Below are 14,878 nucleotides of genomic sequence, written 5' to 3'. Positions count from 1 at the left end.
GGCAACATGATAAAAAAAAAAGTGTTTTATTTGGTTTTGTTTGAGTGGTTATGGTTTATAATAGGTTGCTTATTTGTAGGATTGCCCCTTTGTGTTTTTTTCCCCAAAATATTTAGGGGAAAAGAAATCCTGGATAGGGATATGTTTTTGGGAGAAGCAAAAGGGTGATGGAGTACCTACTGTATATTGGGCTTTATATAAATCATTTTTTAAGGACAACTTTGTGAGATAAATTTTTAAGTCAGTTTTTTTTTTTTACTCATTTTACCAACAAAGAAGTTAAGACTTATGATCTGGTGGTTAATACATTTGCTGGGCTGGGAGTCTAACCAGTCTGACTCAAATTTACTACATGGTATGGTATTGATGAATTGGAAATTGAATATCAGGCAAGGTTTTAGGGAGCTATAGACGACTGGACAGGGTGCTAAACTCAGGAACGGTAGCAGAGCCTACTTAATCAAGTTTTCAAATTGCACCCTTTGCATGAGTTGCCTCGGGTACGAGGCAGCTAGGGATCTTACTTTAGCAGAATTAAACTCTTTAATGGATTTTCCTCCTCATGCCCTGAGAATATTGCTGGTCTAAGAGATATCTTCTTTTCAGGAAGATCTGTTCCATACGATAGACCACAAGTAAAATGTATTTCTAGTCTCATGGTTAAAAAAAAAAAAAAAGATTAATTGGGCTTTATTTTTTTACTGCACATTAGGCACACTTTTAAAAAAGGCTGTTCTTAATTCTACCTTGATAGGAATTTAGAATTTTGCATAGAATGACTGCACTAGAAAAAAGCCAACGAAAACAACATAGGTAAAATGTTGATAATGCATTGATAATCGGACATGCAATTCTGCTTGTCAAACTTCTTATACCAAAGGGTTGACTGTGGATTTGAAAGTGGGGGCCTTCCCTCTTCCTCCTTTTAATACACGGAGCTTGAATACTAATATTTCCGTGAAATACAAGTTTTAGACTTGCAAATTTTTGTCATGAAATCAAAGGGAATAGAGAATTGTGAGAGCAGGGGTGGGGTGGGGGTGGGTGGGAGATAAGAGAACCTCTTAGTGTCAGCAGGATGCAAATCAACAGGATAATGAGGATTGCTAGAGTAAATAATTTCCATTTTATCCCCAATAAGAATATTCCTTCCCTCACCTTTCAAATTCCCTGCTCACCTCCTGTGCATCCGAAACAAATGATTATCTCCTCTTCCTTCCTGAAATGAACCCTGAAGTAGGTGTAGTTATGGAATTCTGAAGTGCTTCTCTCTGGGGTCCTCGATCTTAAGCTGGTAGACCGTGGGCATTAACATGTATGTTGGTTTTATACATGTTTTGCAAAGCCCTATTTGTTTTTATCATTTGAATTTGTGAGCATAGTAACACCTACCGAAGTGTATTAGGTATTCTCACCTTGGGGATTCATGGCTAACTGGAATTTCTGCAGAAAAATAAGAGATTCTGCATAATGTGTCCAGTTAAAGCTCCAGAAAGGCAAAATGAAGTGGATAGGTTGTAGATAGACACCTCCATCTTCAAATGACACTTATTTTTTTCTGTGTCACTTCACTAGTACAGATTCTAACACTTTCTTGGACCGCATCACAGAGATCTTGCGGCCGTTTTTTAAAGCAACACTCCAGGTATCTGGCATGGGGGTAGCTCTCTTTCCTGTGAAAGACTCTGAAGTAGCGGCACCAAGTTAACCAAACGGCCATGGATCGCCACAAAGGAAAACCTTTGTTGCCATGGCTCTTCAGCAGCCGTAGGGGAATATTAGGACAGCCATCCAGTTGCGGTAGTACTCATCACTTGTGTGGTGTGAAAATGAGCTGCTTAACCGCACAATGAGCACGTCATTCTTCGGTCTTTTGCTTTTAAGTGTGTGTATAATAGCAACACCTAGAACCAGTGCTTCTGGGATGGGCATCAACGCGAGACTCTGGCACTCAGACCTCCGCGACGTGGAAACGGCTCCGTCCCCTCACCTTCCTCTGTTGGATTTAGAAACTTGGATGGATGTCTATTACCATCCGAGGTTAGCACTTGAAAACAAAAAGAAAGATTTACCGATCCTCAGTGTTATTCATTGAAAAACATCTTGCATTCATTCATTTCAGTGGCAGAATCAGGTGGTATCTGAACTTGTTTTTCTTGATAGAAGACTCTGTTGAGAAGAGAACACAGCTATGTCAGTGTTGCTCTGGGAGAAATGACAGATTATACAAAATTAAAGCATTATTGTCTAGGATTTTTTTTTTTAAAGAAATCTACATAAGATCGCAAATTCTGTTTATTCTACCATCTTACTCTGCAGAGAATTTAAAATGGCTGATATTATTATTTACATGTCAGAGTCCTTAAGTTCTTTTATTGTTTTTGACTTTGTTGATAATAAATCTGATTGTCTTTCCACCTTCACTGGACAGAAACTCCTTGAGCACAGGGATTGTGCTCTTTGCAGTTACATATCTGGGATCTGGAACTGTGCCTAGTGCAGCATAAGCGATCAATGAATATTTGTCAATGAAATGGTTGACTTATAAAATATAATTTAACAGAGACAAATGTAGGCCAATAAAATCTATTTTTTATAACTGGGGATAATTAGTTAAGTGTCTGAGTTGTGGAACGTGGGTAAGGAACTGCCGAGTGCTCTATTGTGTGTCCCTGCCAACTGGAAAGGTTAAGAAAGACTTCTTAGGTGGGCCCACCTTAATCAATAGATTTCATCACTCAGGAGGCCAAATTTGAAATTAATTTTTTGCACGGGTATTTTGGCATTCCAGAATACTTAAGAATTATTTCATCTCTTAAGCTGATAGGGCCCTGAACTCTAATTTTTTTATTATATTGCCCTTGGTGGTGTTTTATAACAAATGAAGGGAAACCTGACTTTTGGCATCTAGATAGCCAGTGGCCAAAGTGGCACCCCTTCCTTGTACCACGCTAAACTTGGTTTTCCAAAAAGTAGTAGATTTTTAAAGTAAGTTCCTCTTTTTAAAGATTTATTTATTTATTGTGAGAGAGAGAGAGAGAGAGAGAGAACGGTGAGGGAGAGGCAGAGGGAGAGGGCGAGAGAGTCTCAAGCTGACTCTGCTCTGAGCCGCACGTGGGGCTCGATCCCACCATCAGGAGATCAGGACCTGAGCCGAAACCAAGAGTCTGACGCTCCACCGAGTGTGCTACCCCAGGCGCCCCTTAAAGTAAGTTTTTATTTTGAAGTAATATGTTCCGGTTTTGTGAGGTCTTAGGTAAAATGTGTTCCACTTTTAAATACATCTGGGGATAAAATGAATATTTGCTGAACTGCGTTGAAGACCGAAGCTCTCAGCCGAAGAAAGCAGATATTTATAAACTCCTATTGACCGGGTGTCCTAATATACAGGTTGACAAACTTTCATTCAGTGGCTGTATTTTCTCACGCTGTTGCCCCCATTCCTCCCACGCTCGAGAGGAAAGTATATACGAAATGAACTCATATGACGAAAACCTCCTAAGTCTTTCCGAGGGAAACCCTGAAATCCCATTGCTGAGGGCCAGGGCTTCCAAGGAGGTGGTCGTCCCAGCCTGTGGGAGAAGCGGTGACTGTGTGCGTGTAGGCTGCCTCCTTTCTTTTCAGTCGTGGGGGGCGGGGGGGGGGGGGCGGTGGATGTCGGTGCTACCACAACCACAGTGTATTTCTGCATTAGAATATATAAATGGTAACGTTCCTTACCTTTTATAAGTTTCTCTTTGACAGGTAGGCTCAAAAAAACATTTCTCCCTAAAACTGAAATGTTGATATAAATATCTGAAGAAAAATTCTAATCACAGTATACATTGAACAGGCTCACTGATCTTGGATACCTGGAAAAAGATTTTCAAACAGAGTGTCAGCTCAGCCTTGGCATTACTTGTCAAACAAAAGCACGCCTAAAGACACATTTCAAAAGCAGACGATGCAGCACTTGCGAACCTGCGGAAAATCGAAAAGGAGCGCAGAGGCCAAGAACAAACAAAATAGGAGCCAGTGAGAAATGAAGCACAGTTCTGAGGAACCGGTTCAGAGAACCAAGTATGTTTTCAAAAGTCCACATCAGTAATTAAACATCAGCAAGTCAAATTCCATTTTTTGTTTGCTGCAGTTGTCTTAAGATTTGTAATGAAGAAATGAAAAATGATCGATTCAGCCGCGGCTGAAAAGGGCTAACGCTTATAATCTGGAGGACAGGATGAGACAAAAGAGGGTGGAAGCCTGAAAGAAATCTTACTTTTGGCTTGCACAAGTTGAGTTATCTTCAGTAATGTCAGAATTTAAACATTTCAATCAACTGTGGATTTGGGTCAGGTGGCCCGTAGCAGAATTAAAAGTCTGTCTCACTTTTTTTGGGGGGGGGCGGGGGGGTGAGGAATATCTCTTTACTTACATATATGTCACTCATGTGACTTAACTTGGGTGGTGGACTAACACAGTAATTGGGTAATGTGCAATCCAGCATGAGACAAACCCAAGTTTAAGGCTAGCCAAATAAAATCATGTAGTGTCCTATGGCTTTAATCTTGTTTTCTGTTCATTTTCAGTGTTACTTAGCCCACAGTTGGGCCTAGACTTCACCAATAGATTTCTTTATTTACATACAATTGATATTACTCATAAGGAGCGTAAGCTAGGGCTTTCGACATTTTCTGTACGGTCACATGCGCAGCCCCTGGTGAGGCGTGGGTACGTGGAGGGTTGAAAATAAGAAAGACTATGTGGAGGCTCTTTGGAGAGATGGTTGCAGATATGAGCATACCTCACGGATGGGAGGATGTCTTCGTGGAAGGGAAATGGGGAGCTTGGTTTAGGCTGACTCAGGTTTTGGAAACTTTTACTCCCTTCTGTGTTCAGAACATGTATATACAAACTGCAGTAGAATGAAGATGAACAAGTTTGCTTTTTTTTTTTTTTTTTTAAGTAATCTCTACACCCAAGGTGGGGCTAGAACTCACAACCCCGAGATCAGGAGTCACTCGCTTTACTGACTGAGTCAACCAGGCATCCCCTAAGTTTGCTTTTGATAGCATATAATGGGGCTGATGTAAAATCCTGCCTTCCATAGTAATATTTTAACAGAAATGCCCATTTTACCCAGTGAAAATGACTGGAAAGAATTGAATGATACTTAGGGGCCTTTTATATAATTTCAGACTAAATTTTTTATTCTTAATTTGTTATTGAGGGGAAAGAATTAACAATCCAAACATTTTTTATTTCCCATAATTATTCGAATAAAACAGAGCATCTTTTTGATGTAGCGATTGCGGTGATTTGGCAATTTCATTCCCTCCCCATATTTTGCAGATCCACCATTTCTTAGGCATGTGATGCTGGACAAGTTATTTAACTTCCCTGTACCTCAGTTTTCTTATCTGTAAGATAGGGATGATAATAGCACTTACCAATAGCTGTTAATAGCTGAATATAGTATAATAATAATTAATACTAATGTAATAATAACTGACCACAATAGCACTTACCAATAGCAGTATAATTTGTTGAGAGGCTTCAGTGTAGACATAGCATGTACAAAGTGCTTGGATCACTGTCCGGCACATGGCACGTACGCAGATGTATGTTGCCATTGTACTAATATTCATCACATCTGTACAAATACAAAACTCTCATTTGTTCTTTGCTTAAAAATAGCTTTATTGAGGTACAATGTGCATATCATATAATTCACCTGTTTTAGGTGTACAATTCAATGATGTTTGTAAATTTACAGATTTGTGCAACCATCATTTATCTGTTCAGCAGTTGATGGACACTGGGATGGTTTCCACTTTCTAGCTACTATGAATAATGCTGCCGTGAACATTCACATACAGGTCTTTGTGTGGACATACGTTTTCATTTCTCTTGAGTAGATGACATTTTTGTTTCTTTGGGGTAGACACAAGTAAAATTGTTGGATCAGATGGTAAATAGATTTTTAAACTTTAGGAGACTACCAAACTGTTTGCCAAAGTAGCTGCTTTATTTTACATACTCACCAGACATGTTTTGAGAATTCCAGTTTCTCTATGTTCGTGCCAACACTTCTAATTGTGTGTCTTTTCTTATTATAGTTTTTCCAGTGAGAGTGATGGGCTATTTCGTGGAAGTTCTAATTTTTATTTCCCTAATGGCTAATGATGTTCAACATCTTTTCATGTGCTTATTGGTCATTCATGTATCTTCTTTAGTGAAATGTCTATTCTTTTGCTTATTTTTTTTTTAAGATTTTATTTATTTGAGAGAAAGTGAGAGAGAGAGCACAAGCAGGGGGAGAGGGAGAGGAGGAAAGAGAAAGAGAGGGAAAGGGAGAAGCAGGCTCCCCACTGAGTGGGGAGCCCAATGCAGGCCTTGATCCCAGGACCCTGGGATCATGACCTGAGCCAAAGGCAGATGCTTAACAGACTGAGCCATCCAGGTGCCCCTCTTTTGCCTATTTTTAGATTGGGTTCTTTGTCTTTCTATTATTGAATATATGACTTCTTTATATATTCTGGATATGGGTTCTATCATTTCTCCTTGTCTTTTCATTTTCATAATAATATTTTTTGAACTCCAAAGCTTTTAATTTTGATGAAGATCAATTTACCAACTTCTTCTTTTATGAATCATGCTTTTGTTGTCATGTCTGAGGACTCTGCCCAATCCAAGGTCATGAAGATTTTCTCCTGTGTGTTCTTCTGAAAGTTTTGTGGTATAGTTTGGTTTTTAAATTTAGGTCTATGATAATTTATTGTTTCATTGAGCAAACATTTGAGTATTGTGAATACACAGTTAAAAAGATTTGGTCCCTGCCCTGAAGAAGTTTATAGGCTAGTGGGAAGATGGATGCATACACAATGATCCCAGCACATTATTACCATGGCAGAGGTAGGTAGGCTATGTAGAAGGAGCAGAGACATCCATGTTTGTTTCTGGGAGTCAAGCCCATTGTCCAGAGAAGTTAATGTTGGACCTGAGACTTGAGAGAGAGGTAGTTGTCGTCCAGGTGGTATGCTGGGGAGGGCTATCAGGCAGAGCTAAGAGAACATACAAAGGTAGAGGGAGGTGGATGAACAAAATTACTAGAGAATCAATGGTCCGGTAGAGAGGGGAGGGCAGTAAGGCTGGTAAGTAGGCAGAAGCCAACTCATAAGGGCTTTACCATATAGCCTTTGAGGAATTTGTGTTGGTGAGCAAAATCAGAGTTGTGTGATAGAAAAAATAACTTTGGTGGCAGTGTAGATACTAGACTGAAAAAGGGATACTAGACAGTATATCCTATGGACCGCGCATTCCAGAATCACCTTGCCGGGCTTCACCCCATCCCACTAATCAGAAACTGTGGCCTGGATCTCATGAATCAGCATTTAAATTAAGCCCCCCCCCCCCACCCCCCCCAGTGATCGTAATGCCCTGCAAAAGATAGGTACCACTGGGTTAGAAAATAGTTAGGAGGCTATAGTTATAGTTCAGGTAAGAGCTAATTAAATCCTTAAGCCAGCAGTGGTGTGAGAGAAGACAATACCAGTGGGGTATGAGAGAGATTGAGAAGGGGAGGAATAGACAGCATTTGGATAGGTGGTGGTGCCACTAACTTCAGTAGGAGGTTCAGCTGGAGGAATAACATGGTGGAGGTGAGTGTGAGAGGGTGATGAGATTGGTGTTAGAGATCCCAAGTTGAAGGAGCCTGTGGAACACCCCTCTGAAGACATCTAGCAGCAATTCTACACAGTTCTTTAGTTCAGGAAAGTGGTTTGGGCTGGAGATAGGAGATCTAGGCCACTTCAAAGAATAGTCATAACCATGTTTGAGCATATTGGAACCCACAGAAAAATAGTTTTGTTATGACCAGTGGAACGTGCCCAAATTTCTCATTAAATGTGCAGAAGCACATTCTGGAATCCAACTAGCCTTCAGTCTGATAACTCATCATGTATAAATGCGTGAGGGGTTAATTCTCATCTTGAACCTCTCTTCCCCTCAGTGGCACCTTCAGTCATTCAGAGGTAGGTATGTGGATTAGTTAGCTGTAACAAACCCCGGTTTTGCAGTAGCTAAACACAGTAAGAGTCTATTTCTCCTGAAGTCACAGTCTGATGCAATTGGCAGGAAGTTTCCTCCATGTGGTTGGTGATTCATGCACCTGGTTCTTTCCAACGTCTGGCTCTACCATCCTCTGAACACTCAAGGGATCTGCATCAGGTGGCACCTGGGAAGAAAAAGGGTGGAGAAAGCATATCCACTTCTTGGCCACTCTGGCGCAGAAATGACATTGGCTTATGTTCTTTTGGTGAACACTAGTTATGTGGCTTTACTTAGATGTAAGGGGGCTGGGAAATGTGCCTGACCAGGCAGTTGCTTCTCAATGACAACTCTATATAATGGAAGGGGGCACACAAATTTTTGGAAGATGGTTAGTCTTCTCTAGCACAGTGGCCCTACTGTTAGATTAGAGAATGTTCTAACCCGATATCTGGAGTAGACTAAAAAAATGCTCCATGAAAGTGTCTAATTCTTGATTGACTAGAGTTTTTGAGCCCCTGTTCTATGCCCACCACTATTTTAGGCACGATAGGGATAGAATTAAAGCATGAATGGGTTGACCAATCAAAAGGTACTTATTTGGCACCTATGATGACCATAGCATTACGTGGAAACTTGAGTTTAAATTATGACTCTTTTGAGGAAGCAAGAATAACTCTCATGAAGTGATCAGCAATCAGTACTAGAGAGAATATTAACCTTTAGTAGTAAACAGTATTGTATATACTGTATCAGGAACAAAATCCTAGAGGATCAGGGATTGTATGGCAGCCAAATTTGCAGAGGTGGAGCTGCAACTGAGTCTTACAGAGTGGACCTTGGATGGATGGAGTAGAGAGAAGGAACATGCCAAGAAGGGCAAAGCAGATATGAAGGCACAGAGGCAGCATGAATGCGGACGTTCATGGACCACAGCTAGTCTGATGAGGGTGGAAGGCATGTTGGGCAGGCAGCCATCTCAATAAAATTGCTTTTATTTGTTACTGCAGCATAAAAAAATAGTTTGATGGATTTGCCCAAATTTGGATTCATGGGGAGGGAGGCTTTTTTGTGGGAATAGGGTGAGTTGGTCATAGACCAAGAAAACAAATAGCATTTTTTAACCTCTAAAATGTAATTCACAAGGGCTGATGCTTTAAATTGCAGGCTTTCCTTTTGGATTTTACTGTTTCTCACATTGGCAGCACTATGTAACTTAGTCACTCTTTCTAGTGGGCTCCAGGGTGAGCAGTAGCAGGGATTTATTTATTCAACGATGGTTAATGATTCTCCTGAGCCAGGCAGGGTAAGACAGCTCATGGAAAATAAGGCTATCTTGGTTGAATGGGGTCATCTTATAAAAGGTGGTGACAGTCAGATGGCTGAGTTCAGATTTGATGTGGTGGGTACTGGGGAGCCATTGAAAGTTTCCAAATAGGCGAGTAACTTTTTGAGAGCGTTAGTTAATGAAGATTCATCTTCCATCAATATGCGGCATGGCTAGAAGTGAGGGAAGCTGGTGGAAGGGAGTTCAGGCAGACAATTTCAGAAATCCAGAGATGAAGGGCTGAGGGCTGGTGTGGAGGGAATGGAGGAAAGCACCAGGGGAAATGGTAAAGTGAGGCGAGGGCAGAGTCTGAAGATTGTGGGCTTGGGGGAATGGCAGTGACGCAACAGAATTAGTGGGCAGTGGAGCGTGGGGAGGAGATGATCCTGTCCGCCTGATTACAGCAGTGCCGTGGGCTGACAGCATGACTGGTAAAGAACGCTCACTATCTCTTTAGTCTCTCATTAGTCAGGGGAGCGCATTTGTGGCTCAGCCCGACCACTTGCTTCCTGCAGCTAGCAGGCTGTGCTCAGAGTCTCCTCAGGTGCCCAGCAGCCCTCTAATCCAAGGATAAAGGATTGCAAGCCAAGACTGAAGGCTTTTGAGTGGTCTCTAATTTTTATTGACAGCCCCCAAAAGTTCTAGATGCACTTAGCACCTCCAAAGAAGCGCTAAATGATTTAACATTTTGGGGACAAATTGGTTCTATTAGTCTCTAGTGCCAAATTCACCAAAAGTAGCTCATTAGCTGTGCATTGTGATTTCACTAGGGTGCCCTGATCTTGGCTGGATTCCAAAGAACACATTTGTATAAAAATGTTCCCATTATGGAGTGTGATACCTATTAATGGAACACCATATGCAGCGGAGCATTTCCCCTTGCCTCCTCCCCGTCTTTCAACCTGAAGTTTGTATTTTCCATCCATTTTTGCCAAGTGACCTACTTTGCAAGGGTTAAACTTTACCTAATGGGCTAAGGCCTGAGATGCTGCAGCAATCAATCTTTCATCTGGCTTTCAGCATCTCGGTTTCCCCTTTCTCCATGCCTACTGCCAATCCTAACCCTTTCATTCCGGCCTAGCCTGGGGGAAGGAGAGGGAGGGGGCAAAGCTGAGAGTGGGCTCCAAGCCCAGACCTACAGCTGTGCCTGATTGACCGACATTTCTGTTGTTAGCCACAGAAAAAGGCCACTTTTAATGGCTAAAGCGAGAATGACCAGCTGGTGTGACAGGCCTTGGGTCTTTGCCTGGTTGCATTAAAATTCATCAGTTCCGGCCCTTTTTCATTATGTGCATGATTTTCAAGGGTGGTATTTCCAGACACATCTTTTACTCAAGTTCCTGGCTACCAAACACTATCTGTCGTTATTTATTTTTAAATGATATCTTTCATTGTGTAGATGGCTTTAAACTTTCATTTAAAATGACTTAGGGTAAAAACAAATGAGGGATACCTGTTATTCATCAGGACAGAGCTGTAGAAAGGTTCAGTAATAAGAGAAAATCAAGAGATCATACTAAAATCAAGAAAGTCCACTGGATAGATGTAAACATTTGTCTGAAAATGAATGTTTTCTGAGGTCTTGGATATGAAACCCCTTGGGTGCCGTTAGTGTTCAAATTGAGCATAATGTATTTGGATTTGAGATCTAGGTTTTCTTCTTTGTCCCTGGAGTGGAAGAGTTGAGAATGGCCCCATAGGTTGGCATGATGCGGAAAGATATATGTTAGTGAAAAACATCATTAGTACTAGGTACATTTTGTCCACAAAGAAATACATTTGTGGGGTGCCTGGGTGGCTCAGTCAGTTAAGCATCTGCTTTCGGCTTAGCTCATGGTCCTGGGGTTCTGGGATGGAGTCCCATATTGGGCTCCCTGCTCAGTGGGGAATCTGCTTCTCCCTCTCCCTTTCTCCCTCTCCCCATTCATGCATTCTCTCTCTCGCCCCTAGTAAATAAATAAAAGTCTTTTTTAAAAAAAGAAATACATTTGTTTTTAAAGTAATGTATTAATTCAACAGACATATAGGGAGCATCTACAGTGGACTACACTGGACTAGCACTGTGGGTGATGATATAAAAATGAACAAACACAATCTCTGACCTCAAAATGTTCCCAACATATATATGCACAAATGAGTGTTTTTAAAAATCCAGAAGAAGAAATGTGCTAAAGTAAATGAGCCAACAAGTAAGCAAACAAAAACAAAACAGGAGGTAGGAGCAGAATACTTTACTAATTCAGTGGATGACAAGATTACTTATTGGAGATACTGAGGAATAAAAATTCTGTGCCTTTTCACATACAAAATGCTGGCTCTTTGGAAGGATTTGAGCTGGGTTTGGAAAACTATATAGGCAATGTTTAGTTTGTTCATTGTATTTTTCAGAAAGGCCACAACCCATCCTTAAATCACAAACTAATTTTAATTCTGCATGTGAAAAGCCTTGTTCTTGAATTAAATTCATTGCTTTTTAAGAGCATGACAGTATCTGAAAGTTAATTTCTTTTTTTAAAAAGATTTTATTTATTTATTTGACAGAGAGAGACACAGTGAGAGAGGGAACACAAGCAGGAGGAGTGGGAGAGGGAGAGGCAGGCTTCCCGCTGAGCAGGGAGCCCAGTGTGGGGCTCGATCCCAGGACCCTGGGATCATGACCTGAGCCAAAGGCAGACGCTTAACGACTGAGCCACCCAGGCGCCCAAGTGAAAGTTCATTTCTATTTCCCTTGGGTATGTACTTCTAAATAGTACATTGTCTTGAGACTAACATGGAAATCTTTAAAAAAACATAACATGTTAAAGTTTATCAATAGATCAAAGAGGTCTGGATAAAAATCTCTTATCTAGAGCTTCCTAATCATACATCCATAATTTTAAATTAATGACTCTCAATCAAGGGTCTCTGGGGCAGGTCCCAGGATTCGGTACTAGGTAACAGTTCTGAAGGTGATGCTGATGAGCATCCAGGTTGAGACCACTGCATTACATCTACAACTGAAATACATAAAATTTCCCACTTAAAGTGGAAGTATAATCTGTGGATGCCTCATTGATTGCTGTCTTTATTTCAGGTATTGTTAACTGGAAAAGAGAAATTTTTCTTCCTTACTGTATTTCTGCAAGAAGAAGAGGGTGGTGTCCCACAAATCTTGGGAGCATCTAAGAGAATTACAGTCACAGGTAAGATTATGCTACTTTCCTTCTTTAGAAATTAAACTGACCTCTGTTTTCTAGTAACACCAGTAAAGGCCAGTGAGAGTCAAATAAGTAGGAAGCTCCCTGGAGAGTGTTTAGCATGGACAGAGTTTTCTGTGGTGGTCAGGGTAATAGGGTGCAATGTCATTTCCAGGTTTGGTACATGAACTTTCATATACATCGTGCTGGTTGTTCTCTGCTTCCCTTCCTCATCTCACCTGTGAGATTCATTCTCTGTCCTTTTCTTTGCTGCAGCAGGCTCCAGGCAGCTGACCCCTTGGCCGCGACACACCCTCCCTCCCTCTTCCTGCCCGGTAGAGCCATGTCCTCCCAGACAATAGCTCTGAGGGCTGGCCCCTCATTGATGGCTCCAGCTCTCTCCAAGCTCCAGCAACATGGTGGCAATGGCTTCCCAGTGTTTCTCCCCTGACCCTGCTCTGTGGATAGTCTTTCCTTACATTTCTTCAGAATACCATCTGACTGGGTTTTCTGCTGCCCACCAGGACGTGGCAGATCTATGAATCACATTCCAAAGAGTTTTCTGGATGTTCACACATAGGAGCCCAGATTTGTTTCTTTAGAGAAGGACCAGAGCAGCTTAAAATGACCAAGTACTAGAGTAGGAGCATCAGGATGGGGAGATGGCAAAAGGAGTTCTTGTGGGGAAAACTCTAATAAAGTACAAAGGGATGGAGGAAAGATTTATGCTGATGGCAGAGAATGCCTAGGAACATTACAGAAAGAAAACTATTAGATTTACCTTGCATTCACAAGAGCACATTTTGAAAATAGATATTGCGAGCCAAATGATGAAGACTTGCAATCTTAGCTTGCAATATAGCCCATAGATCTGAAAGGAATGAGCTGACAGCAGATCACAGTGAGAATAAATAGAGTGACTACTAACTATGGGCAGGGCACTGTCCTTGATCCGGTCGCTGATGCTTCAGGCATTTGCTGTAGCATGTGTATGTCACTGGGAAGGTGGGGAAGCACCGGATGACAGCTCTGCATGTTGGGAAAAGTTTTTGTGTGCTGTCAGAGTTTTTCAGCCTTGTCAGGTTACCAGAAGGCAAAATTTGACTTTGTGTCATGTCTTGTGTCTTAGTTGTACATGGATGCTTTCAAAGAGACGTACTTTACTTACAGATACAGAGATACTTGGGTTCTTCCTCTTGGTATAAGATTATGTCAACAAAGAATCAACAAGTATATTCTCAGAGCTTAGCATATGCTAGGCATTGTATAAACCTCACGGGTTCATTTCAATATGTATTTGTTGGACACGTATATGAACCAGCCACAGAGAGAAGGATGTTGTTTCTCTTCCCAAGCACCTTATTCTAAGATGGACCTTCAACTTGCCCTGAGCTCTTCTAGAACCCTACTGGCTGGGGGAGATGAGAGCTCACTATCAACATGTAAGGGAAAAGGTGGGAAAAGGTAGATGAGTAAGATACTGTTCATATAAGGAAGTGAGGCAAGCTAGATGCTGTGCTAAAGCATTTTTTGTGAATTGGATTATTGGATTCTCACAGCCCTTTGAGGTAAGTTGCCTTATTCTCCCCATTTTATAGACAAGGAGTTTGGACACATGGAGTTCAAATTACCTGCCCAGGGTCCCACGGTCAAGAACATGTTGGGCTAGCATTAGATCCCAGGCAGTGACACCACAGTTGTGGGAAGAAGTTGCTTCTGGTGGCAAGGATCAAGACTCTGGAGGAGACTGTACTTGAGAAGGGTCTGGGAAGCTGATTAAGATGTCAGTGATTTGAGATGGTGTGTGCATGGCAGACAAGAGCTGGCATTCCAACTGAAAAGGAAATGTAAGCATCTAAACTCAAAGATGTCAACCCGGAGCATATCTTTTCCATTTTCCCTATTGCCACCATATAATATAGGCAAATACCTCAATTCCTAAGTGACCACAAGAGTTGGGAAAAAGAAAGGTGAATTCCTAGTATCCCTGAACACAACCCTTAACTAGTGACAAAAAAGAGCCGGCAATGGAAGTTGCAAACCATGGAATGTGAAACTCAAATTAGGGAGGTCTCCCATTGCCCTCAGCCGGGAGGAGGTAGGTGAATTCGGAGTAAGTTGGAGTTCTCTTTCCACATCAATGATTCATCTTTAAAAATGTGAAGTTACTGAATAAAAGTGAAATTGGGTTTTCAAGTGCCTCTGGCCACGTTCAAGTCATGCCTTCTGTTGGCTCCTTGCTGTGCAGGTGTTTCTTCTTCTCGGTGTGATTTCACCTGAAGGCAGGGGTTTCTGGGGCAGGGTGTTCATGGGCAGCAGCGAAGCCTTTAAGGAGAACCATAGGGAGTCT

Source organism: Mirounga leonina, unplaced genomic scaffold (genome assembly GCF_011800145.1).
Source record: "Mirounga leonina isolate KUSES-001 unplaced genomic scaffold, KU_Mleo_1.0 Mir_173, whole genome shotgun sequence".
Taxonomy (NCBI): Eukaryota; Metazoa; Chordata; class Mammalia; order Carnivora; family Phocidae; genus Mirounga; species Mirounga leonina.
This window is presented reverse-complemented; position numbering follows the sequence as displayed.